This window comes from Hemicordylus capensis, chromosome 1 (genome assembly GCF_027244095.1).
Source record: "Hemicordylus capensis ecotype Gifberg chromosome 1, rHemCap1.1.pri, whole genome shotgun sequence".
Lineage (NCBI taxonomy): Eukaryota > Metazoa > Chordata > Lepidosauria > Squamata > Cordylidae > Hemicordylus > Hemicordylus capensis.
Window position 1 is genome coordinate 205,689,391 of NC_069657.1, and position 25,105 is coordinate 205,714,495.

Here is a 25,105-nt window from a genome sequence, read left to right on the forward strand (position 1 = left end):
AGAAATATGCAGCCCTCTGCCCCTACCCAGTAAAAGGTAGGGATGTGCAAATTGATTTGGATACAAATAGATTTGTACCTGAATCTAGCTGATTTGGGTGATTTGGAGACAAAACAAATCACCCCTGTGGTCCATCGGGTACAAATCAGATCATGCCTGATTCTATTCAAATTGATTCAAGTTTCGGATCCCTCCTATTATTTCCCCCAGATTGCCAGCTTTCATTTTTTTTTTTTAAAGCTAAGCTCTAGCCCTTATAGAAGTGGAGTTATGGAGCAAAATGTGTGGTCACTATTTTTCAAGTGTTTGGATTCTTTGGTGTATAGTAACTTTCATTCAATTAATCCTTATGAGGATTCATTACACACCTTCATTTCTTCTATTCATTTTGACTGTATTTTCGACAGCGCCAACTGTCAACTGCCATATGCCAACTCCACCCCACTTCCATCTGCAAGGCAGTGGGGTACTACTCAGTTTAAGTGCCTAATGGGTAGAGGCTACCACCCAAATTGCAGAGGAATTGGGCAAAGGGCTGATTTTTGGTGAATTGTTGAAGTTTTAGTGTCTTAGGGGCAGACTTGGGGCATAAAGTGGGATCTGGGGAGGAAGAGTGGGGTGGGATGGTAGTGCCTAATTAGTAGAGGCTACCACCCAAATTGCAGGGGGATTGGGCAAAGGGCTGATTTTTGGTGAATTGTTGAAGTTTACGCATCCTTAAGGTTTTCCCCCATAAGGTATAATGGAGGTGTATCGCTTCACGTTGGGGGGAAAGGGATGGCCTAGAGCAATGTGGGGTTGGTGGTAGTGCCCAAGGGGGGCAAGGAAGCTACCAGAATTTTTTCAAAGGATTTGGGCAGAGGACTGATTTTTGGTGATTTGTTGAAGTTTACGCATCTTTAAGGTTTTTCTCCATAGGGAATCATGTAGGTTTCAGCAGCCCCATAACTGCAATTGGGGGGCTCTGGTGTGGCCCAGAGTGAGTGGCAGTGTAGTGAACAGAGGGTGCCAGCCACCCCCATTGGTTTCTAACCCATGGGGGTACAGGGTTCTCTTGTTTTTGAGGTGTTCTGAGTGTGGATTCTCTGATAGCAAATGAGAGTAGATTCATGATTTGTATTGAAAATCTCATTTGCTACCAGAGAATTTACACTCAGAACTTCAACAGTTCACCAAAAATCAGCCCTTTGCCCAATTCCTCTGCAATTTGGGTGGTAGCCTCCACCCATTAGGAACTACCACCCCACCCCACTTTTTTGGCCCTGGGACCCATTTTTTGATCAAAATCGATTCGAATTCAGATTTGGATTAATTTGGATCCAAATCGAATCTGGGGTGATTCGGATGGGTCAGATTTGGACCCAAAAACAAATCGGGGGTGTTTTGATTTGGATCCAAATCGAAACACCAAACATCTGAATTGCACGCCCCTAGTAAAAGGTGAGGAGAAGGAGAGGGCAGTGGGGGGGATAGTTTTGACAGATATGTCAGATCTCTACAGAATTCCACAATGACAACAGAGAGCTTTCTGACAGTTCCGATTGTTAGAGGCTTTCTGATGTCAAGGAAGAACTCCTTCCATAAAATGACCAATAGAGGGCATGTCAGGTCCAACACACATCATGCTACCCTAATGTGTACAGTGGAGTATCCATCAGATTCCTGATTAGGGCCCTATATTATTGATCTGAATCTTGACTTCTCACCATTGAGTTATCTTTTTTTAAAAAATGTAACCATGAATGGATATTAGGGAGTAACTTGAAAATACTGGATTGTATCCTAAGAAGGTTAGTCACAGCTGTGCACCATTGAAATCAACGAGGCAAGTTAGTTGTAAGTAATTTCAGTAATTTTAGTGGGAATTTGGAAGCCTAACTTTCTTGAGATGCTATCTCCATTTGCCTGATATATACAGGTAAGTTGGACTAGCAAGCTCTCACCCAATTGTCTTTAATTTTGCCAAGGCTAGTAAAAGCATAATTGATCTTTTAATCCAGTTAGTTTTCCTGATGAATTGGTATGCCGAACTAGGAAAGTCATTATTAATGCCGAACGTCTAGTTCCAATGCGTTTCCAGTCTTGCTTGATAATGAAGGATGACATCCAATGGTTTTGTGCGCCTTTTCTCAGTGGCAAAGGAAAAGCAACTCAAGGTCTTAACTGCAAAACAAGAAAATAAAGATTACATTTCAGTTGAGTTGTAATGTGTGTGCCCTAAATAATGCATATGCCAGTCAGCGATGAGTAGTAGTTTGGCTGCATGCCAACCCACTTATTCCAAGATATCTCCACCAAAGAGCATGGAACTGTTACAATTTAAAGTGTGTGGATTAGCAGGAGTGGGAGAGTAAGATGTAAGGCAGCGGCACAGACCATATCGAAAGTGTATATAAAGTGTATAGAAGTGTATAGAATGCATGCCATATAGAAATATGGCAGGATGGGTTTCTGTGATTGTCATGCTGCCTTTACAACACAAAGCTGATTCATACTTTACTTCCTGAATGTGGGCATAGGTGTCTGAATTTGCAGCAAAATTACACACACAGCACCATTAATTGTGAATGACACAGTCATATTTAAATGACTGGGGTTTCCCACAAAAGGCATGGAAATGTTGAACAAGTGGCACCCAGCCACTTTCTTTTTGCATTATTGCAAGGAAACCCATCAACTGGAACCTGCATTGATGACACTCCCATGACATGCATTTTTTGCATTCAAGATAGGATACTCTCTTTTTAAAAAGTAGACATGTGTCAGACCGCTGATAGGCTACTGTAAATGAGAATGACAACAGACATCTTAGGATGGAAGTTATATGAGTCAGGGAGTGCATCCTTTAGGAACTAGGATAGTCTTATAGGTGTTCTCAAAGCCAAGTAAAAGAACTGCTAAGAATTTGTTGCTTGCTTGCTTTCCTTGTAAGAACTGACAAACTTGCAAGCATTCACTGGCATTGGAATTTAGTAGCGCTGTGCAGTTGGGTTGGTCTGACAGGCAAGTCGCACCCAATATGCCCTCTGTCAGGCAAGATCAGAATGAGTTTTGCAATGGCAGGACCCCAACAGTTGGAACTTTGACTAAATCTCCTCCTATCACTGTGCAACTCTGTTGCAGTTCTGACATGCCTGTTGCCTACCAACACCCCTGACTGCCCTCTCCTCCTCCTCCTGCTTTTCCCTGCCGTCTTCCCATCTCTTTTGTTTACCTGGAACTAGGTGCCGGGCATTTTTCAGACTATGAGATTTGCAATGGGTAAAGCATTGCAAAGTGTGACAGAATAGTGCAACCATTTAAAACCGAGAGTAAAGCATTATTCAATGCTTCATTGCAGGCTGGTGGCCATTCAGATTTTCCATCCATTGCAACTTGTTTTCAAGGCAGGACTGTCCATATTCTCCTTGAAATGCATTTATCTGCCCCTCCTCCTGCTCCATTTGGGCCAATGGAGCTGTGGGGGGGTGGAAGGGTGAGGTGGTTTTTTTTGGGGGGGGGGTAATTTCTTGGCTGCTTTGTGCAAATCTGCCAGCAAAAGGGGCGGGGGGAGCACCATTCCAAAATAAAAATCTATCTTTGTCTTGCATCATTCCAGTTTTACACAAGCAATAACCGGGGGGGGGGAGGGAATTAGAAAAAGAAAAAGAGGGGGAGTGGGGGTGTGAGGAGATCCTCTGGCGTGACTAAAACAAGGGAATTGCTTATGTGGCGGGGGGGGGGCAGTGAAAGGGAATCCTGTGGAGAGCCTGGAAGGGGAAAGACAGGAACTGGTGTGCCTCCAGAGAAATAAATAAATAAATAACTAGGAGGGAGGAGGCGGAGGGGAGGCAAGTGCTCCTCCAGTGAGGGCTGTGGAATTGTACAGTAGTAAGTGAATCATGATTCAGTTCAGTGGGCTTCCTTTTAAGTAAGCGACTGTTCTCTCTTCCTGCCCTTGGCTGTGTAATAAGCAAGTGGGATTGCACAGAAGGAAATGATTTAGTTCAATGGGCTTCCTCTTCAGTAAAAAGTGCACAAGAAAGGGTTGGATTCAGAAATCTGCTCAGCTGCACTAGTACGTGTCTGGCCAAAGTAGCAAATTAAAAGGGGAATGCACAAAAAACCCTGGTAGAAAAATAATAATAATAATAATAATAATAATAATATGCCACACAATACACCAGATATAACTGTAGTAGAGAAGAAAGAAAAACAAGTCAAAATAATCGACATAGCAATACCAGGGGATAGCAGAATAGAAGAAAAAGAAATGGAAAAAATCACCAAATACAAAGATCTACAAATTGAAATTGAAAGGCTGTGGCAGAAGAAGACCAAAATAATCCCAGTGGTAATTGGCGTCCAAAAGACCTTGAAGAGCACCTCAACACCATAGGGGCCACAGAAATCACCATCAGCCAATTACAAAAAGCAGCTTTACTGGGAACAGCCTATATTCTGCAACGATATCTATAACCATTGACAATAAAATTCTGGCATCCAAGGTCCTTGGGAAGGACTCGATGTCTGGATAAAACAAACCAGTCAATAACAACTGTCTGACTATGTAAACAAGAAATAATAATAATAATACCCCTCCTCCCTCCCCCTCCGTCTTCCCTCCCCTTTTGTGTTGACAAGCTCATGTTACATTGGAAGCAAGCGGAGGGGGAGGGAGGTGTGGTGTTTGGGATCTGTGGGGAGGAAAGGAGGGGAAAGCCGAGGTTTCTTCCTACCTGTTTCTCTCCCCTTGGCGAGGGGGCAGAGGAAGCAAGCAGTGGCGGGGGGGGGGGAGGGAGGAGAGAACTGTCCATACTGCAATATGCTGCAACACATAAACTCCATTGCAAGCCTCCCTACCATGGAAAATACAGCTGCTTTCCTGCAATGCTTTTACCATGTTAAAAGGCCATCACATATCATTAAAATTCAAAACAAGGCATTTGAAAAATGGACAGCACCCTGCTGACAGTGCAGTGAGCATGATGTCAAAACATTGGCAATATGGAGGGGCACTTATGGGACACGCAGCAGCATGTAATCTGGAAAACACCCAGCAGACAGCAGCACAATGTCCCCTTCTGGAGGCTGGAGACAGCCACCTGGTCACTTGTCTCTTGCAACTGCTTCTGTTGCAAAAGTGATTCCCGCCCCCCTTAAGCTCCCCAGGACCCCAGCCAGCAGGGTGGATTGTCAGAATTATAGTTTTTTTAATATATGCAGCCATGGTGAGACCCAAGTCCATTACTGGGACTCCCTCTCTCATCCTCAGGAGCAGAGTCAACACAGGGCCAGGGCAGAACTCCAAGCTGGGGGCACAGAGCCCATCAGCTGGTCTGAGGCAATCTTCCAATGGACTTACTCATGAGGAAGTGGAGTAGCTCGGGCCCTTGTGTCAGACTATGCCCATCCTGAGACTCCAGGAAGAGCTGGGGCTTCTGGCTCTCCTAGAAGTCTCATATGCTGCTTTCCCTGGAGCAGCAGTGCTTTTCTCAAACTCTTCTTGGCTCCAGCTGCTGCCTTGTGGCCTCACCTTGTTGCCTGTCCATCTAGCTGCCGAACCCAGGCTCCCTTGCCCCACGAGACCTGGTACAGACTTGACTCTAGTTACTAATCACATAGAATGTCATTTCGCAAACGACATGTCAAATATGGTTCGTGATAATGGGGAGTCATGCCAAAAGTCAAATGCCTGTTAAATGACTGTATTTCAAGACATGCTGAAATACATCTTCACTGTAAACAATGGCCGGTATGCCTAACTTGTCCTTTTAATCTCAATGGGATTTTCTTGAGTAAATTTAGTCAAGATGTCAGCCAACGGCATTCAACAAATTTCCAGTTTTATGCATCTTGGGTTTGTTTGAGGAACTTGAGGCTTTTGCCTTGGATCTGGTCTTCTGACCCAGACTTCTAAAGCTTTTAAGAACTCTTGTCCCATTTTTATTCATCAGTAAAACTAATATCTACATCAGCAGAGAATTGTGTAGATAGAACCTATGTCCAAGGTTGTGAAACTGCTTATGAGAAAAGATTCAAGAAACCATGATGCTGAAAATAGTATATAGCAGAAATCACAAGTTAGTAAAATGCCATGTCAGAAGCTGCATGTTGCTAAGTAATTGTATGATGGTGAAATGCCACATCATTCTTGGAATTATCATCTTATTGCATAGATCAGTGGAACATAAACTAATGGATTTGTACAGCTGAAGAGAGATTTCCTTTCACCCACCAAGTTTTGAAGGAAGTTTGAAAAACGGATTTCTGCTCTAAGCATGTACACACATCCAACTTTTGCCTTTGGCTAATGGGTTTGGAACAGTTTTGTTGTGTTTAAAAACTCTGCAAAATTTATTTGATCAGGGGCAACAGTGGAATAAAAATATGGTTTGTTTATACCATGAGAACTGATGCTTTACTCTAACAGCTTTCAGCTCTCTTAGAACAATGGCCTGTCTCCAGCCTACAGTGGACTCTGAGCTTCTCTTGCTGAAGGAAATTTCCCCCTTTTTAGTCTAATCCCATATTTATTCATTATCTACAGTTTCTAGTATGTAGCATGATTATTTTAATTTTCACTTGCTTGTACCATCTGTTTTCACACTGTATTTATACAGAATCCAGAGTAGCCTAGAGAGATGATGTCTTTGCCGGGAAATTACCAGCTGAATAACTAACATTGTTTCAGTGCCTCTAATGCACTTCAGCCAGTCTTCTCTTTGTGCATGCTGTGGGGGGTCTGGCTTGTCCTTTTTTAGTTTGTGGCTGCAGAAGAGTCAGGCTTAGTGGTTGACATTTATGATGTCTCCCCTGGGATAGGCTGTCTGGTACAATCTCTGTGTCTACCGCACACCCTGGGATTTTGAATATGAAAAGGAAGACATTGTCAAAGGTTTGGGAAGAAAATAAAAGCACGGGGCAGGGGGATATTTCTGAGTCCAGACTCTTGGAACAAAGGACATTTTCTGCTGAAGATGGGAGTGGCTGTCTGACAGCAATGATAGTGATAGTCTAAATCCACTTGGAGCCTTGTGAGTCATTGTGCATTTGCTTGGGGTCAACTATACATTCAAAAATATGCTTCATAAATGCATGCTTATTTTAAAAATATTAAATAACAGGTAGATCAGGGCAGGGGGGAAGAGAGCTTTAACCATACCCCCTGCCATGCTCCCTATTGAAACTAGGCCCTGCTGCAGCTGTTTGCAACAACAACAAACAACAACAACAACAATCCCATTGATGTTGATGGGGCCTTGGTAAATTGCAGCCAGGTGGCAGATGAACTGGGATCACAGCAGGGTTAGAGTTAACCCCACCCTACCCCCGTTGCATGATAATGATCTGTCGGAACAGGAGTGGCAGTTGCCTCAGGCAGCAGATTATTAGGACATCAATGGGGTGGCAAGATGGTCGCTACTTCCTCCTGCCACTTCACCTGCTCACCTCCATTGAATCAGTGCCACGTGGTAGCACAACCATTGCTTGGCAAAGAGCTGCTCCAGGATGGTCCTCTTCTTTCTCTTCATGACTGTGACACACATTGCTGCTGTCTGATTCAGAATACTCCTTCCTCCACCACCTCCTCTGCCACCTCCCTTGTGCACTGCTAGGCTGGTTATGAAAAGGGGGAGAGTGTGAAAGAGGAAGTGTGGAAAGGGAAATAGTGTATTGGAGACAATTTATATAGTACTATATTCCCCTCTCCACATTTCCTCTTCTGCTCCCAGCAGTGCACAAGGAGGGCACATATGTGGTTAAGCTGTGGTGGCTAATGCTGCTGCAGAGGAGGAGGAACTGGAGTGGACAAAAGTGGTTGTGTGCACAGTCATGCCCACTGAGTCAAGAGGCAGCAGCTGTTGTCATCACAAAGAAAAACAAATGGCAGATGGCGGAGAATGCAGCTGTGAGGAGGGATAGCATTTGACACCATTTCTCAGGAGTGCTGAGGTCTTGGACCACCATTATAGTAGGATAGTAGGAGGCCTGGTCCAGGTGCTATTTAATATTTAAAAATAAGAATGTGTTTCAGGTAAGGTGTAGTTTGACCCCCAATCCCATGGAATTGAACCCAGGGGCCTTTACACACATGTGGGAGCCATTTTGTTTGTGGTGCAATTCCACATGGTGGGTGACTGGAACAGGACCAATCCGCTGGGTTTTTCCTTCTCAATTGGCACCCCACTAGGAGGAAGGGTTCCAGCTGCTTGGAAAAAATCCTTGGTCTTGGAATTTGGCCCTACCTGTCTGCTTGCATTTACTCCCTGATAGTGTCCAGCCATGGAGAACTGGATATTTAAAAAGCAGCTCACACAGCTGCATACGAAAAGCATCCTAAGAACTGCTCATTGTTAGACACTGCTAGGATCATTTATATTTCTTTTCAGAATGAGGGTTGGTATGCTATGGTCCAGTTCCCACATCTAAAATTCCCCCATGTGAAGTGGCCTTTTGCTTCAGCCACATGAGGAAGGAACAAATGGAACAGGGCTTTCTTTAAACCCTGCCCTTGCAATTTATCTCCTCCTTATAGGAAGATGCTGAAAGGCATCATCTCATACTGCGCAGGAGGAGGCAATGGTAAACCCCTCCTGAATTCTACCCAAGACAACCACAAGGCTCAGTGGGCACCAGGAGTCAACACTGACTCGACGGCGCACTTTACTTCATAAGTGGAAGGACTCAGTCACATGAGTGATGCCTGCTGGGGATCTGTTGCTGGGATGGATGCCATGGTACTTATGTCACATCCACGGTGGTGACAAGAATTGAACTTCATACCTTCCTGTTTAAGCAGGATCTAAGGTTCTGCATCTGTAGTTTTGATCTTATTGCTGAAATGTTACCTTTATATCTTTCTTTGTGCAAGCTCAGACTAGCTGACTGGAAGAAAAGGGGTCTCAAAGGAACAGCAGGTAAGAAGCCTGTGAATCTCTCTGGCTACCTTTAGGTTTCAGTTCATCTAATTACAAATAACAGTTCTTACACGTGCAGTGTCACTGTGATCCAGCTTCCAGCTTCACTGCTTGTGAGGATCTATATATTTGTTCCAGTCACAAAACATTGCCTGTAACATATCTGTCACACAACCTGTATCAAAAGACTTGTATTGGTGGGATTGCATCTCTGCTTGTACCCAGTGGAAATAGGCCCATAAAGAGCACCACACATAATCGTATAACTGTCATCTTTTCCTTGATGATTGTCCATTTGCCAGAGTGATGAACTGCTGGTCCCTGAATATAGCACGTTATGTAACCTGTTACTGCTCCCATAACTGTAGATCACCAGCAGACTGGGATCTCACAATATCAGGAAGAAGGCTTTAGAGAAGCCGATTCAGTTTCAGAATTGAATATAAAATGAAAGGAAATGATTTCTCATCCCAATTCAACAAAAATGGAGCAAAGCCGTTTACATGGCACATTTACATAAGAGGTGGTGGGCCAGGGACAGGACTTATATGGCACTACTGATGCACCATTGAAAGGTCTTTTGCCACCCAAGAACTAGTTTCATCAAGCACAACCCTACACATGGTAGAAAGCAATTCTAATGGGATCACAACCTTCAGAAATGGTTATAGTGGAAAGTGATGACTCCGGGCCAAACCTAAATGAGCACAGTGCAAGGGCAGCTCCAGAGAGGAATGAAGGAGGGCAAGCACACCCTCATAAAAGTTGTTTGCCCCCCACCTGCTCCCTGTTTCTGTTTCAGTCCGGTGAGGATTCCCCTATACAAGCAAAGGGGTGGGGGGGCTCCTTTAAGAGTGTACTAAGGGTGACCATGGGGCAACAAGAAGGCACCTTACTGGCTTCTGCAGCAGCGGCAGGGTGGCGGTAACTAAGTCCCGTCAGTGCTTCCCCCAGCAGTGCGGGCCAGTGGTTGCACAGAGGCCATTTGCGTGACCACACAAATTGGCGTGGTCACACAAATGGCCTCTGTGGATGCATGGAGGTCATGTAAATGGCTTTTGAACATCCGTGGAGGCCGGAACCGGGCCACCGGCAGCCTGTGCTGCTGGGAACGAGTGTTGGAGGGACTTCGAGGACCCGCTGCTGCCATTGCTGCCGCCACCACAGAATCTAGTAAGGTGATCTCTTGCCACTGCCCCCAGCCACCCTTAGAACACTCTTAAAGGATTCCCCCACTCCTTTGCTTGTAAAAGGGAATGCTCACTGACTCGGTGGTTCAGTTTGAACTAAATTCTAACTGAACCATCTGAAAAGCTACCCAGCTTCTCCTCCTACCTTGCTTCCATACAATCATTTCTCCCTCCTCCTACCTAGTTGTTTGCACCCACACAACCAAAAACAGAGAGCACACACAGCTCCCAAATTTGGGTAGAACTCAATTTTCACTTGTGTGAATGACCTCATTGCCTCTACTAGCCAAGTTTTAATGGATCATTTTCTCCCATGCTGTGACCCAAACCAAATCCCCTCCTGTTGCTGTTAGTCACAGAGGGGAAATTATGCCTGTATGTTTTCCTTTCCACAGCAAATTGCAGATTTGGAATATGTGTGATTTTAAACAGGGGAATTGTTATGGGATAAAAGATTAAACACCATCCCAATGAGTCATGAGCATGATCATGATACAAAGTAGACATTTTCACATCGATTTTTTGAGAACAGAAAAGTTCCAGTTATAGAACTCCCATGTTGTGTCTAGTTTGGCCCTCTCCTATGTAAATTCAGGGTGCCAGAGCAAAACCATTACTACATGAATGCATTTGTTTGCATCGTGTGGTTTTTTGGGTAGGTAGTACATGTTTTATAGCTGTTTCCCTCATAAACTCAAAGCAACCTTATGTTTGTTTAACTTATGTTTGGAAGAAGAAGAAGAAGAAGAAGAAGAAGAAGAAGAAGAAGAAGAAGCATCCATACATCATCCTGGAGAATAGGTGAGGTGCCACAAGAATGGAGACCAGTTAATGTTGCTGTAGTTTTCAAAGGGGGGGGGGGGAGGAGCATTTGGCTGACTGATACCAGGAAAAATACAAGAAAAGATTATGAAGCAGTCTGTTGGTAAGCAACAATAAAAAGGCAATGATTAGTAGAAACCAGCATGGATTGGTTAAGAATAAATCCTGCCAGACTAATCTGATCTCTTTTTTATTGGGTTCCTAGTTTAGTGGATTGTGGGAATGCTGTGGGCATAATTTATCTTGAATCAAGCAAAGCATTTGATAATGTTCCCCATGCTATTTTTACTAGCAACCAGTGGTCAGTTATGGACTAAACAATAATACCATCAGGTGGATTCAGAACTGGGTTGGATGAGTATGAATGAATGAATGAATGAATGAATATGAATGAAGGAATGAGTATATGAACTGGGTTGCAAAACCATACCCAAAGGATGCCCATCAACTATACCTCAAACTGGTGGGAGGTTTTGGGTGGGTTGCCACCCTGTCCTGGGTTTGGTACTCTTTGATGTTTTTATCAGTGACTTGTGAAGGGATGGAAGAAATCCTCATGAGATTTGCAAATGACACAAAACTGGAGTAGGGTCTTAGGTAACATTTCAGAAGGAAGGAATAACATTCAAAACATTATTCAAATCTGAGAGAGTGCCTTTATCTACAAGATCCCCCACCACTCATTGAAATAATCAGGAGGGGTCCATCTTCAGGTTCCACCAGTTCATCTGGTGGCAACTAGGGATAGGGCCTTCTCTGGTATTGCCCCTAGATTGTGGAACATGCTCCTCCCAGATGTGAGGGGATTATCTTCATTGGAGACCTTCAGGAGAGCCTTAAAGACCTATCTTTTTAGCCTGGCGTTTAATTTCAATTTTAATCTGCTTTTAATTGGTTTCTGACTTTAACTGTTACGTATTTCTGATTTTCATGTACACTGCCCTGAGCCATTTTAGGAAAGGCAGTATATAAATCTAATCTAATCTAATCTAATCTAATCTGAATGAATGAATGAATGAATAAATAAATAAATAAAGGACTTTATAACGGAAACGTGGGCTGAAATGAACATTTACTTACTTACTTACTACATTTCTATACTGCCCTATCTATCCAAAGGCTCTGTGTGGTGTACATGAAATGTAATAGTGACAAAAGCAAAATTTTGCACTTAGACAAAGTCCAGATGCACAGGTATAGGGTAGGAGACACCTGGCTTGGCAGTAGCACATGTGAAGAAGATCTCAGGATTGCAATCTGTTGTAATCTGAACATGAGTCAGCAGTGTGATGCAGCCTCAAGAAAGGTGAATGCTATTATTGGCTGCATTAATAAAGGTAAAGTGTGCCATCGAATCGGTGTCGACTCCTGGCAACCACAGAGCCCTGTGGTTTTTCTTTGGTAGAATACAGGAGGGGCTTACCATTGCCAGCTCCTATGCAGTCTGAGAAGATGATGCCTTTCAGCATCTTCCTATATCGCTGCTGCCCAATAAAGGTGTTTCTCATAGTCTGGGAAACAGACCATATTAATAGACTATGCCTTACAGAACCATCATTTTCAAGGCAGAAGAAGTAATAGTTCCACTTTATTCCATACTAGCCAGTTCTGTCTAGTTCTGAGTGCCACAGTTCATAAAGGATGTAGAAAAATTGGAATTGATTCAGAGGAGAGCAGTGAAGATGGTCAGTGGTCTGGAAAACAAGCTCTTTGAGGAAAGGCTGAAGAGACTAGGTATGTTTAGTCTGGAGAACAGGAGAGGGAGAGGAGGCATGATAGCACTCTTCAAATACCTGAAGTGCTTTCACATAGAATAGGGCAATGGCAATGGAACCAATTAATTTGGGATGAGTGAGCTGTCTCTCACTGACTGCAAGTCTCCAAGAAGAGGCTGGACAGCGAAGTGTGAAGCACTGAAAGGAGGTATGTGGGGAGAGTGGGTTTTCCTGACCCTCCCTGCAGACGATTTCTTACCTTTCCCTGGGTGGATGCATCGCCCGCCCAGATGAGTGGCGACTCTGCTGCAGGCCACCCATGGCTTGCCCAGCAGCTTGGGGGATTGGGCGCAGGGAAGCACTGCCATGCAGCGCCCCGCCCCCAGACCCCCAATAATGCACCACGTGAGTGTGTGGTACATTACTGGGAGCCCCCTCCCCCTGAGTGTTCCAGCTGCAGCTGCAGCTGACACACCATCAGCACTAGCGCCCAAAACCCGGGTTAAGTGGTAGGCTACTTTAGAGGGCTTGCTTCCAGGCCACCAGCAGGAGCTGCATGGCCCCCGGCGGTTCTCACATACAGTGAAAACCGGGCTGGGCTTTCCTAGCCTTGTTTTCGCTGCTCGTGAGAATAGCTTCAGCATCTTTTGAGGTTGCTCTAGCCCTGGGTTTTCTACATCAAGCAGGGAGCTAAACTAGATGGTCTACAAGGCCTCCTCCCACTCTATGATTCTCTGGTTTCTATGTTCTAAGATTATACATGTATGAATTGCAGCAGGCATCTCCTTAGAAGAGGCATTTCCCATTCTCTACTGCAAATGAGGGAATGTTTCCTTTAAAATGACACTTGTTACCTGCAGTTTGTTGCAGTATTAAAAATACACTTAATAGCTGACATCCTGACTAAGAATGCAGCAGCCACTTCTCACAAAGCACTCGTGCTTCTGCACTTCAGACTAATGCAGATCCTCTGTACACGCTAGAGGGAGAGGTTGGTGGCATTTCCACCAATCTCCATTTCCTCAGAAGTGTTCCTTATGACCCAGAAGTATGTCCTTGAGGGCTGCATGATCCTGATGGACGAACATCTGGGTTTCAGAGTGTGCTCCTGAGGGCTGGGGAAAAGTGGGGTGAGGGGGAGAATCACACACATCCCTGTAGGCAGGCACACTGCATTAGTTCAAAATGGTACAATTGGTCCAAATGGAGAGCCAGCGTGGTGTAGTGGTTAGAGTGCTGGTCTAGGACCGGGGAGACCCGAGTTCAAATCCCCATTCAGCCATGAAACTAGCTGGGTGACTCTGGGCCAGTCACTTCTCTCTCAGCCTAACCTACTTCACAGGGTTATTGTGAAAGAGAAACTTAAGTATGTAGTACACCGCTCTGGGCTCCTTGGAGGAAGAGTGGGATATAAATGTAATAAGAATAAGAATAATAAATAACAACAACAACAACCCCCAGTGAGGCACCACCTTGGTGTGGTTGTGGGGCTTGAGTGCTCTGAGGAAGGTGACAGCTATGCCAGAGGTCCAACCATACTGGACAGGTCTCACCAGAGGAGCCAGACAAAGAGTGCCTCTCCCATCTACAATATGGTGAGATGTAACTTTGATAAATCTATACTGGATCGGTCGTCGCCTGGGTCAACAAGGACCGTGCCACGTGCTGGAGTCCCTGGACATCTGGTGGCAAGTGGGCTACAGGACTCAGGATCTTCAGTTGAGAAACCAGGACTGGAGACAGCAAGGTTACTGGAAGAAACATCGCTTAAACGGAAAAAATATACGAAAAATGCCAACAAGGAAATAATGATCTGCTATTACAAGTCTAGTCCAACTAGAAGAGGTTATTTGAAAAGAATGTACCACATTTGGAAAGAGAAGCATCCAGATATAGAAATAACAGAACAAAGGCTAGCAGACCAGAGAAGATTCATAATAAGAAATAAAGTATTCACAGGAGTTGAGCTGGAAGAACTGCAAAGACCAACACAGGCTCAAGATATGGAAGAAGAATTACCACCAACTGAAGAAGTGGCTCAGGCACAGTTGGGGGAGGTGGTGTTGGAAACAGAGGATGCCACTGTTGCTGAACTGTATCAAAATCAAAACCAGGCAACCTACCCTTTGCCTTCACCTCAAAAACCCAAATGCCGTTTAACAGAACAGCAACAAGAACTAAAGCAAAAAATAACTGAGCACATGAACCAAACAACCACCAGGGTTCGACTTCCAGCTCTAAAAACAGTTGCCAAAAAACAACTTGCTCAGGCATTAAAAGATGTCAATGCTGTACTTGCAGAAATAACAACCAATAATTTGCAAGAAACAAACCACTGTACATTAGTACAGTGCAGCAACAATAACAACACAAGAGCTCGGATATAAGATCAGTGGACCTGTAAAAAAAGAAAGTAGTACATCACCTAAATGGAAGATTAGATTAGAAAATAAAATCTCCAGGCTTAGATCAGATGCTAGTAAATTGAATGATATGAAAGACAAGAAGCTGAAGAATGAAAACACAACAGTATCTGATCCAAAAATACCTCCTAGATTCAAGGAAAATTATTAGAGAAGTCCTGGAAATAATAAAGCGGCAAATAACAGCAGTGTCAAAGAAGATTAGCAGATACGAAGCCAAAATTACACAACACAGGCAGAATCTCCAATTCCAGTCGAATCAGAGACGTTTCTACCAAAGCATAGAAGGAGAAACTGCAAGAAACCTAGAAACAGCAAATAAAGAAGAAACAGTGCAATTCTGGTGGAAATTATGGGACGATCCAATAGATTATAATAAAAAAGCAGGCTGGGTGAAAGAGGTCAAAAAAAGTAACCAAGAAATGCAAGATCTAATAATAACACCAGAATTAATAAGTGAAAGAGCAAAGAAAATTAAAAATTGGACTGCACCAGGCGATGATCAACAGCATGGCTTTTGACTTAAACACCTGACAGGCCTTCATAAACAAGTATCAAAACAGTTCAATCACATTTTGCAAGGAGGTGATATTGAACAATGGCTAACAACTGGGAAAACTCATCTCATAATGAAAGACCCAGGAAAAGTGCAGTTCCAAGTAATTACAGACATCCTGCCTGCCAACCATGTTCAAATTATTAACTGGAATAATAGCAGATGAAGTGATGCAACACTGTTTGTAATCGCCATGACTCCACTTTCACAAATACTAAACAAAACAGGCCTCAGATACCAAACGTCTAAAACATCAAGTAAAATCAACCATCTATTGTACATGGACGATCTGAAGTTGTATGGAAAGTCCCAGTCAGAAATCGACAAACTGCTAAACACTGTCCGTATATTCAGTAGTGATATAGCAATGGAGTTTGGTCTAGACAAGTGTGCTGCATTAATAATGAAAAGAGGAAAAATAAGAAAAACAGAAGGAATAGAAATGCCCAATTGAAGCAACTTCAAGAACCTGAAAGACAAAGAACATTACAAATACTTGGGCATTCTCCAGGCTGATAAGATTGCACACACTGAAGTTAAAAGAAAAATTCGAAGTGAATACATCAGGAGAGTCAGAAAAATCCTAAAGTCCAAACTCAATGGCAGGAACACCATACAAGCCATAAACACCTGGGCTATACCTGATATCAGATACACTGCAGGAATAATAGACTGGACCCAGGCAGAGCTAAAGACGCTAGATTGTAAGACCAGGAAAATCATGACCATCAATCATGCTCTGCACCCCCACAGTGATGTAGATAGGCTATACCTCCCTCACAGCTCAGGTGGAAGAGGAATGCTGCAAGTCCATCAAACAGTAGAGGAGGAGAAAAGAGGCCTTGAAGAATATATCAAGGACAGTGAAGAAGATGCACTTCAAATGGTCAAGAACGCGAAACTATTCAAAACCAATGAAACAAAGCAGGCCTACAAGAAAGAACAAGTCAAGAACTGAGCAGAAAAATGGAGAAATAAGCCCCTGCATGGTCAATATTTGCACAATATAAGTGGAAAATCAGACATCACCAAGACCTGGCAATGGCTTAAGAATGGCAACTTGAAGAAGGAAACAGAGGCTTTAATACTTGCTGCACAAGAACAGGCACTACGAACAAATGCAATAAGAGCAAAAGTCAACCACAAACAGCAAGTGCTGCCTTTGTAAAGAAGCAGATGAAACAGTGGACCACCTAATCAGCTGTTGTAAAAAGATTGCACAGACTGACTACAAACAAAGGCATGACAAGGTAGCAGGGATGATACACTGGAACATCTGCAAAAAATACAAGCTGCCTGTCCTGTAGCCAAAGATTGGTGGGACCATAAAATTGAAAAAGTTGTAGAAAATGAAGATGAAAAAATATGATGGGACTTCCGACTACAAACAGACAAACATCTGCCACACAATACACCAGATATAACTGTAGTCGAGAAGAAAGAAAAACAAGTTAAAATAATCGACATAGCAGTACCAGGGGATAGCAGAATAGAAGAAAAAGAAATAGAAAAAAAATCACAAAATACAAAGATCTACAAATGGAAATTGAAAGGCTGTGGCAGAAAAAGACCAAAGTAATCCTAGTGGTAATTGGCACCCTAGGTGCAATTCCAAAACAACTTGAAGAGCACCTCAACACCATAGGGGCCACAGAAATCACCATCAGCCAATTACAAAAAGAACTTTACTGGGAACAGCCTATATTCTGCGACGATATCTATAACAGCAACAACGTTGACAATAAAATTCTGGCATCCCAGGTCCTTGGGAAGGACTCGATGTCTGGATAAAACAAACCAGTCAGTAACACCTGTCTGACTGTGTAAACAAGAAATAATAATAATACTTCCTGGGATGTCAGCCAACATTTTTATCCTGAAAATTCCAGACCACCTAATCAAGGGAACTTTTAAAACTGATTAAAATGGGTTTAAACTGGTGGGCTAAATGTTGCAACCTATCTCAGCCATTTGTTACTAGCTTAGAAGGATTGCTTTGAAAATGAACACATCTGTGGCTTTCTCCTTCCCATCCTAGGCAGTTCACACATTTGCCCATAACCCAGTTTGCTTATCACTCACCCAATACTACAGTTCACAGATGAGAGATTTATTGTTCTTTTACCTCTGTTGTTTGATAGGAGAGAAGTGTGTGAGTTGTCATGGTGTGTTTCGAGGCACATTTTATCTAATATTGTCTGTGCTTTCCCATGCTTGATTCTCTATTTTCATTTATGCTGCACAGTGCACATAGAAGCCAAAAGTTAAAACTACCCACCAATCTTGCTTAGTATCTCTCTGGGGACTTTGCTCTTAAACAACATGCTGTCTGACTTTGAGTTTCTGAATTTCTCTGATTCCAGTAGCAGAAAGGTATTTGCGGTGGCTTATTTATTTTATTGAATTTCTGGGTTTATTCTGTTATTGGTCGGGAAATGTATTTACTATTGTGCATTGTGCCTGTTGGGAAGCTACAGAGGGAATGTTCTTTTGGTAAGATTACCTTTAAACTACCGTGAGCTATGAGAAGCTTTTATATGCTTCTCTAGTGTGGTGCACAGCTTCAGTATTGAGACATTTAGCCCATCTGCCTGTCTGGAAAAAAAATTAATTGGTTTATGGCTGTAACAAAGTAAAACATTTGAATGTGATATAAGTTACTTTATGGGTCCATGTTTTTCTATATGTTTTCCTCTGAGCTGTTCATGGAATATATTAAAAACTGGAATGAAATCTAATACTATACCATGGTGTGCTATTTTCCTTAAATCTGAGTGAGTTTGCTGCAGCAGTAGCGCAGCAGTTTGACACACTGAATGGCCAACATTCAGACGAACCCTCCACCAATGCTCCAGGGTTTTCCATTGTATGAGGAGGCCATGCTTTTGGGTGATCTCCCCTCTGCCGTCACCTGTCTCTCTCTGAGGGTTCCCCAACCTTCAAGGACATTGTTTTGAGATGCATAGATGGCTGCAAGGGAAGGGTGATTACTGAAATCAGCCCCCCCCCAACACACACACATACACACACATACACACAATGGAAAACTGTGGCGCATCGGCAGAGGGTAAGTCTCAATGTCAGTCAATGAGCCGGGTCTCACAATCAGTGAGACCCGGTTTGTGAGAGTGAGCAGGGAGAGCGGGCTAAGCTCGCTCTCACCGCACACGAGCAGGGAGGGAGCCCTGGGTGGCAGGATCGGCTGCTCACACGATTGCTGGCTCCGTGATGGAGCCGGCGGGGGTTCTACTCATGAGTAACCGCGGCACGGAGCCACACCTCAGCTACTCATGATAAAAAAACCTCGGGTTTGTGGAGCGCTCACTCCGCAAACCCGGGTTTAGGTGCGGGCTACTTGAGCAGGTTACCCGCTCAAGAACCAATGGACTTGCAGCCAAGCCCGGTGGTTCTCGCAGTTGTAGAAAATCGGGCTAGCAGAGGCTAGCCCGATTTTCTACTATCGTGTGAATAGCCTCAATATGTTTTGTCTCTCTAGCTGCTATTATGAAACAATTCAAAATTATGAAACAATTCAAAAGCCCGGCTGATATATAGCTGAGCTAGTGAAGAGCTTGTGTGATGGACTAGTGACCCAGGCATCCTGCCCCTCCACAATGCAGATAATATCACTTGTTATCAGGGAGTTCCATGAAATTAACTATTTACATGAAGAGCATTAGTGTTGTGTTTCATAATCTTATGAGTCATCTTGTCACATTCTGCCTGGACTCAGGCTCTGCATGTCACTGTCCTTTGTGGAAGCCTGCTGTATTGCTTCAGGCCTTTTGAGCCTTCTAGGCCAGCCCCACCCTAGGCCAGCCCCACCATTGGCCACTCACAACAGAAAACCCCCCAAATAGCTTCCTGTCTGGGGCATGGCTTGCTTCAGCTTCAAGGTATTTTTGGTTCTGGTACATTCTAAGTGAAGCGGTAGGGAAATGCTTGACTAACAAGCAGAAGGTCACTGGTTTGAATCCCTGCTGGTACTATATCGGGCAGCAGCGATATAGGAAGATGCTGGAAGTATCATCACAATCATACTGCATGGGAGGAGGCAATGGTAAACCCCTCCTGTATTCTACCAAAGAAAACCACAGAGATCTGTGGGCACCAGGAGTCGAAACTGACTGGACGGCACACTATACCTGTTCATTGTGTCTGGTCTCTTTTGGTTTCTCTGACCTTTGGCTTAATTCTTGATTTCTAGCTTACTGCTTGACCTTTGCCTTTTAGTTTGTCTGCCCATCTTGAAACTTGGCTCTCTCTCTGACCTATGGCTTGTTTCCTGATCCTGATCAGCCATCTGGTTCCTGACCCCAGGTTTTGACAATGACTTCTGCCATCTATCCTGCCCCTCAGTTCCTGATTGCTTGCCAGATTTTCTTTGTCCTGAACTTCCATGGTTTCACTAGAAGAAACATTGAGGCAGGGGGTGGGGGCATAGAAGGTGTAAAATGCAGTTCTGGGCAATTGAACCTTGCCCCACATGTTAGATTTCTGAAACATAAATGGGGGCAGATGGGGAGGCAAACTACTTAGCCCTATTCAAATATTATACTGTATGAGTGTACAGATATCTGTACACAGGTACATGTTTTTGTGTGAATGACTGTACCTGCATTGATTTTTAACATGACAGCTGTTTAATAATCTCACAGCTACCCTCTTTTCTAAGGGTAGTAGCTTTATAGTATGTTAATATAGCCTTATAGTATTAGAGTAGTAATTTTAAAGTAATATAGTTTTATGGTTCCATAATCTGTTTTTGTTATTTTGAATCATGCTCTACTGTTCTATCTTATGCTGGTCTCTGAGCTTAATAAAGATGATAGAAAGATAGATAGATAGATAGATTTTTAAAGTGAACCTGGGTACATACAGGTCCCTCAAATACATGGTACAGACAGGAAGTGTGCTCCTGTACTTGTTCAACATAAGGGCCACATTCGCATGTAACGTGAAACTGGAGGCAGATGTTCCCACTGTTAAGTTAAAATAACCTTCAGCATGGAAAGGGCATTTAAATCCCTTTAAAGGCCGTGCCAGCATGTCTTCTGACAGCAATAGCACCACCACCTTCCTAAGAGTCCTGAAACAAAACTGTCCCACACACGCATGATTTCAGACAGGGATCTTGGGGGTGGGTGGGTTAAACTTTCCTGTTACGCAGGAAAGGGAAGGGAATGTGATGACTTCCCATGATGGGGTATGTATATGAAGGAGGAAAAAGGATTTGGAGGTTTCTGGTCCACTGTGACCTAGGATGCTCTTGTAAGAGATCACCCCAGCAAAGTAGTCCTTGTAGACCAAACCACACTCTTGCTCCCCTGGTGGCTTGCTACCAGCAGACTTGTGCTCTCGTGAGAGGGCCAGTCTACTGGCGAGGATGTTCAGATAAAACACCCTCAGTCTTCCATTGGGCTTCGCGTTCATGGGTTGAGCTAACCCAAAAAAGGGGCCTCCCCTTGTGTGGGCCCCCCACTTTCTCTGGTTAACCATAGAACATTTGCACTGCAACCCCCTGCTCCTCTGGGGATTATTCTTGCACAGACCCAAAGGAGATTTTGATGCCCAGTGTGTCAGAGCCTTGCTGCGTGTGCAGACAGGGTAAACACCAGGTGTGGGGAGGGATCTTTACTCTCATTCAAAATTCCCGGGTTCAGACCAGTGTTGCGCCATATGTAGATCTGCCACCACAGGGAAATGCGAGGTTTCCTGATCTTCAGCAACCCCAGAAGAGTGGGGTCACCCTTTTGGGGCATAGGAACATAGGAAACTGCCATATACTGAGTCAGACCATTGGTCTATCTAGCTCAGTATTGTCTTCACAGACTGGCAGTGGCTTCTCCAAGGTTGCAGGCAGGAATCTCTCTCAGCCCTATCTTGGAGAAGCCAGGGAGGGAACTTGAAACCTTCTGCTCTTCCCAGAGCGGCTTCAATAGGCACAAACCAGGGTGGGCATGTCTATATGAGCAAATGTGCTGGCAGAAGCCATGCTTTGACAGCTTCTTAGTGGCAGTTGCCAAAAAAGGGAGAGCACATGCCAGGGTGCCTGTCCCCTCGGCTTTCATATATACAGCAGCCTGGGCAGCATTTGCCATCCGGCCCCCATGGCCTGACACTGTCATGAGAATCTGGTCCATGGAGAAGGGGATGGCCTCTCACATTGTTAACGATTCAGCTCAACACCACTGTCGCCACAGATTATTCTTCTCATGAATTGTGAGGGGATGTCCTCATGACCTTACACTCTCTTGAGTGAGAGGTCCACTCAGGATCAATGTCTATCATTATCACAGTCCCCCCTCTCAGTGTTGGCAATGCTGTTCCTGCTGCCCAGCCCTTCTTATGAGTAAGCCTAGGGAAGGGGCTGGGACACCCCTTCAAGAATACCTGCTTGGATATTCTTCAGGTTCAAGAATATCTAATTGGGGCTGCCTATTAAACCCAACCCCGAGTATCCCTGCCCAGCCATATGTTTCCATCCCAGGACTCTAATGGTTTGCCCTGCTAATGTTGCCACCTGGAATGCTTGTGCTTGTCAACATACATCTCTGTCATTTCACTTTCAGGGAGTAAAATGCTCAGTGCCTATCCTGTCATCCTGTCTCCTTTCCCTCCTGTTTACCAGGAGGGTAGAGCAAGGGACAGAGTAGGAAGAGGGCATGCCCCTGTGTGATTTTGCCATTTGACAGGCTGACAAGCCTGGACTGGAATTCAGTGGCATCCCTGTTGCCGGGCGACTGCTTTGTTGGATCAGAGATAGGAGGGGCAGGGCGAGTGCTCAGAGAGGCAGCCAGCAAAAAGCACCGCAGTCACAGAGCAGCAATGATCCCAGGCAGTTCTGCGCTGCCGCCTCTATGATTGTAGTTCCAGAAACTGCATGGAACTGCAGTTATAGCACTGTCTGCATTTGGATGTAATGCTGTGGTGGCCAAACCTCTGGTTTCGGCGGCAAACTTTTGTGCAAACCGAAGGTTCAAATTGGAGTTTAGTGAGGTAAACTGCAGGTCATTTACAGCTTGAAACCACGGTTGCACGCATTCGGACATAACAGAGTTCCGACCTCTGCCCTGTTTAACTCCCGTTTTGCCTTACATCTGAATGCGACCAATGTGTGAATAACTCTATCAGTGGAAAGATCTGTATCTGTGTTCGCTGTGCACTCATCTTGCAAGCATTGAACACAATGTGTGAATAGTGTTCTTGTCTCAGAGGGTGCTTGCCCGCTTGCTCTGGAGCCACCCTTACTGACCTTGGGTCCTGCAGCACTTCAAAAAAGTGCTCATAGATCAGCCCTGACATGCCTTGGGTATTTCTTCAAGGCAGGAAGGTAGCATATAACATTTTAAAATAAAGTAAGGTCAGTTGGAGGGGTGCTTATATTGCTAGGGATGTTCACAGGCCAGTTTGGCGGTCCTTTTATGGACCACCAAACCAGTTCAGAGGTCCAGAAAGCCAACAGGAGTTTGAACAGTCTTTTCTGCTGAAGGAGATTCTGTGCGGCCAACAGTCCAGAACTAGATTTATAGACTCGGTAGGTAGTGGCAAGGGCTTTTTTGGCATTAACACAATCTTTGTCAAACCACTGCTTGGAGACCTGCTGGCACTGTACATGTGGTTTGCAGTTCTTACAAGAGAGGAATTGCTCTAGTTCCTGGACTAGGGCATTGTAGGACTCCAAGGATGCACCAGCAGGGTCATTAGTTAGTAGGGAAGATTGAATGTGCTGCAGGTGGTCAGAGGCAAGTAGCTGACTTAGTGCTTGATCCAACTGTGGGGGCCATTTAGCGCAACAGTATACTGCTCCTGCCAAGAATAGGGGGGGATTATAATGATGCTCTGTGTGGGTCTGGTGAATGAAGGGTTTTAAAAGGAGCGAAATTGAGAGATGATCACTGTCAAATTTGGGGTATTTGGTAGTAATTAGAGTTACATTTCTATTCTGCCTTTCTTCCAAGGAGCTTGGAATGGTGTGCAAGATCCTCCTTCCCACACATTTTATCCTGTGAGGAAGGTTAGACTGAAAGTTATTGGCCAGAGTCACCCAGTGAGCTCCATGGATGAGTGAGGATTTGAACCCAAATCTCCCCGCTCTTAGGCCGATACTCTCACTCGATACCACACAGGCTGGCTGTCCTGTGCTTCTCAGTCCGGTTGTACAAAGTGACTGTGAACCTGCAGTGAGATTAAAAGAAAAGCATTTGGCTTTTTGACTTGGCATTTTAACTCAATGTGCTTGGTGGATGCTAGGAAAATCCAGCTCCCTTTGAGCATGGGATGCATTCTAACCATGTCTTATTTGTACATCAGTCTTTTTCATTGCCAGTGGTCTGATGGGTTTGTTGGGAGATGTCCCAATTGCCATGTGGTTTATTACGGGGAGGTTTCTTCAACCCATTAATTGTCTGTAGCTTTGGTTATTGCAAAAGAATTATGCAAAAGCTTTCTTGCTTTCATTTATGTCTTCACCAGTTTGTTTAATGGGTGCTCGGGCTATTTTTAGGCCATCTGTCAAGTAAAGACATTTTCTTTATAGTATTCCTTGCATTATACTCTGCATCTTTGGGAGGCATTTTTAATTTAAGTTTCTGCAGGGAATTAGAGTAGCTCCTCATAGTAGTTTTTTTAATCTTTCCTTGTTTCCATATGTCATCCTGTGCAGACTGATTATCTGTGTGTTTACCAACTGAAAAGCCCAGTTTTTAGGCTACTACACCTCCAGAGATAGTGTGGCATACTGTAGCTGCTAATAGCAGAGGTGTTGCTACAATTAAAGGTGGGACAAATGTCTCTGGATCCCTAGGGGCTGCTGCTGGCTGAGTGACAGCTTGCTTTTTGTTTTTCCCCTTGTGCCACTCTGAAGAATAAGTGGTGGGGGGCAGGGACCCATCTTCACTTTTTATCCCGACCTTGCTATGCCCCTGGCAAGACTGAAATTTACAGATGCGGAAGTCCTTATCACGAACCACAACTCTTTCATGAACTCACTAGTTGGTCTTACTCAGCTCAGCTGGAGCCTTCAGTTGCAATACAGTATAGGGATAACTGGCACAGAGCCAAGGTAGCATCACCACATTTGATGCCATATCCATAGGTGGGAAGATAGGGCATTTGGGCAGTCTTTGAGAGGCACAAAATGGAAAGAGGGTGCAAAACTCATGCCAACATTCTCCTCTCACAATGCTCCCCTCTGAGTGAGGCTATGTTCTCATGTAGCATCAGATCCCAAGGGATGTTCTAGGGGAAAATGGCATCCCTCCCATGAACCACCATTTTTAGCCTACTTTGCAGTAGGCTTATGAGATCACCCAGCATTCTTTGTGTGTGTTTGTGTGTCCACCTGAGTGTCCCCCCCTATCAACTTCGCAATATATAGACCAATATGAACCAAACCGGGTACAGTTGTAGGGACACATAGGGACACCTCAATGACGTAGTTTGTGATTATGTCATCCATTCTGATCCAAGATTACGGATATGTAAACTTTTGAGGCGC

At 44.3% G+C, this 25,105-nt stretch overlaps 1 long non-coding RNA gene across 1 annotated transcript in view; it reads left to right on the forward strand.

The window, feature by feature from the left end:
* Positions 1-25,105, forward strand: part of LOC128340856 (uncharacterized) — a 102,492-nt gene that overhangs the window by 70,487 nt on the left and 6,900 nt on the right. Inside the window, exons 2-3 of the long non-coding RNA XR_008314031.1 lie at positions 8,855-8,900; positions 10,824-10,891. This is a non-coding gene — a long non-coding RNA (uncharacterized LOC128340856). The remainder of the gene's footprint in view (positions 1-8,854; positions 8,901-10,823; positions 10,892-25,105) is intronic.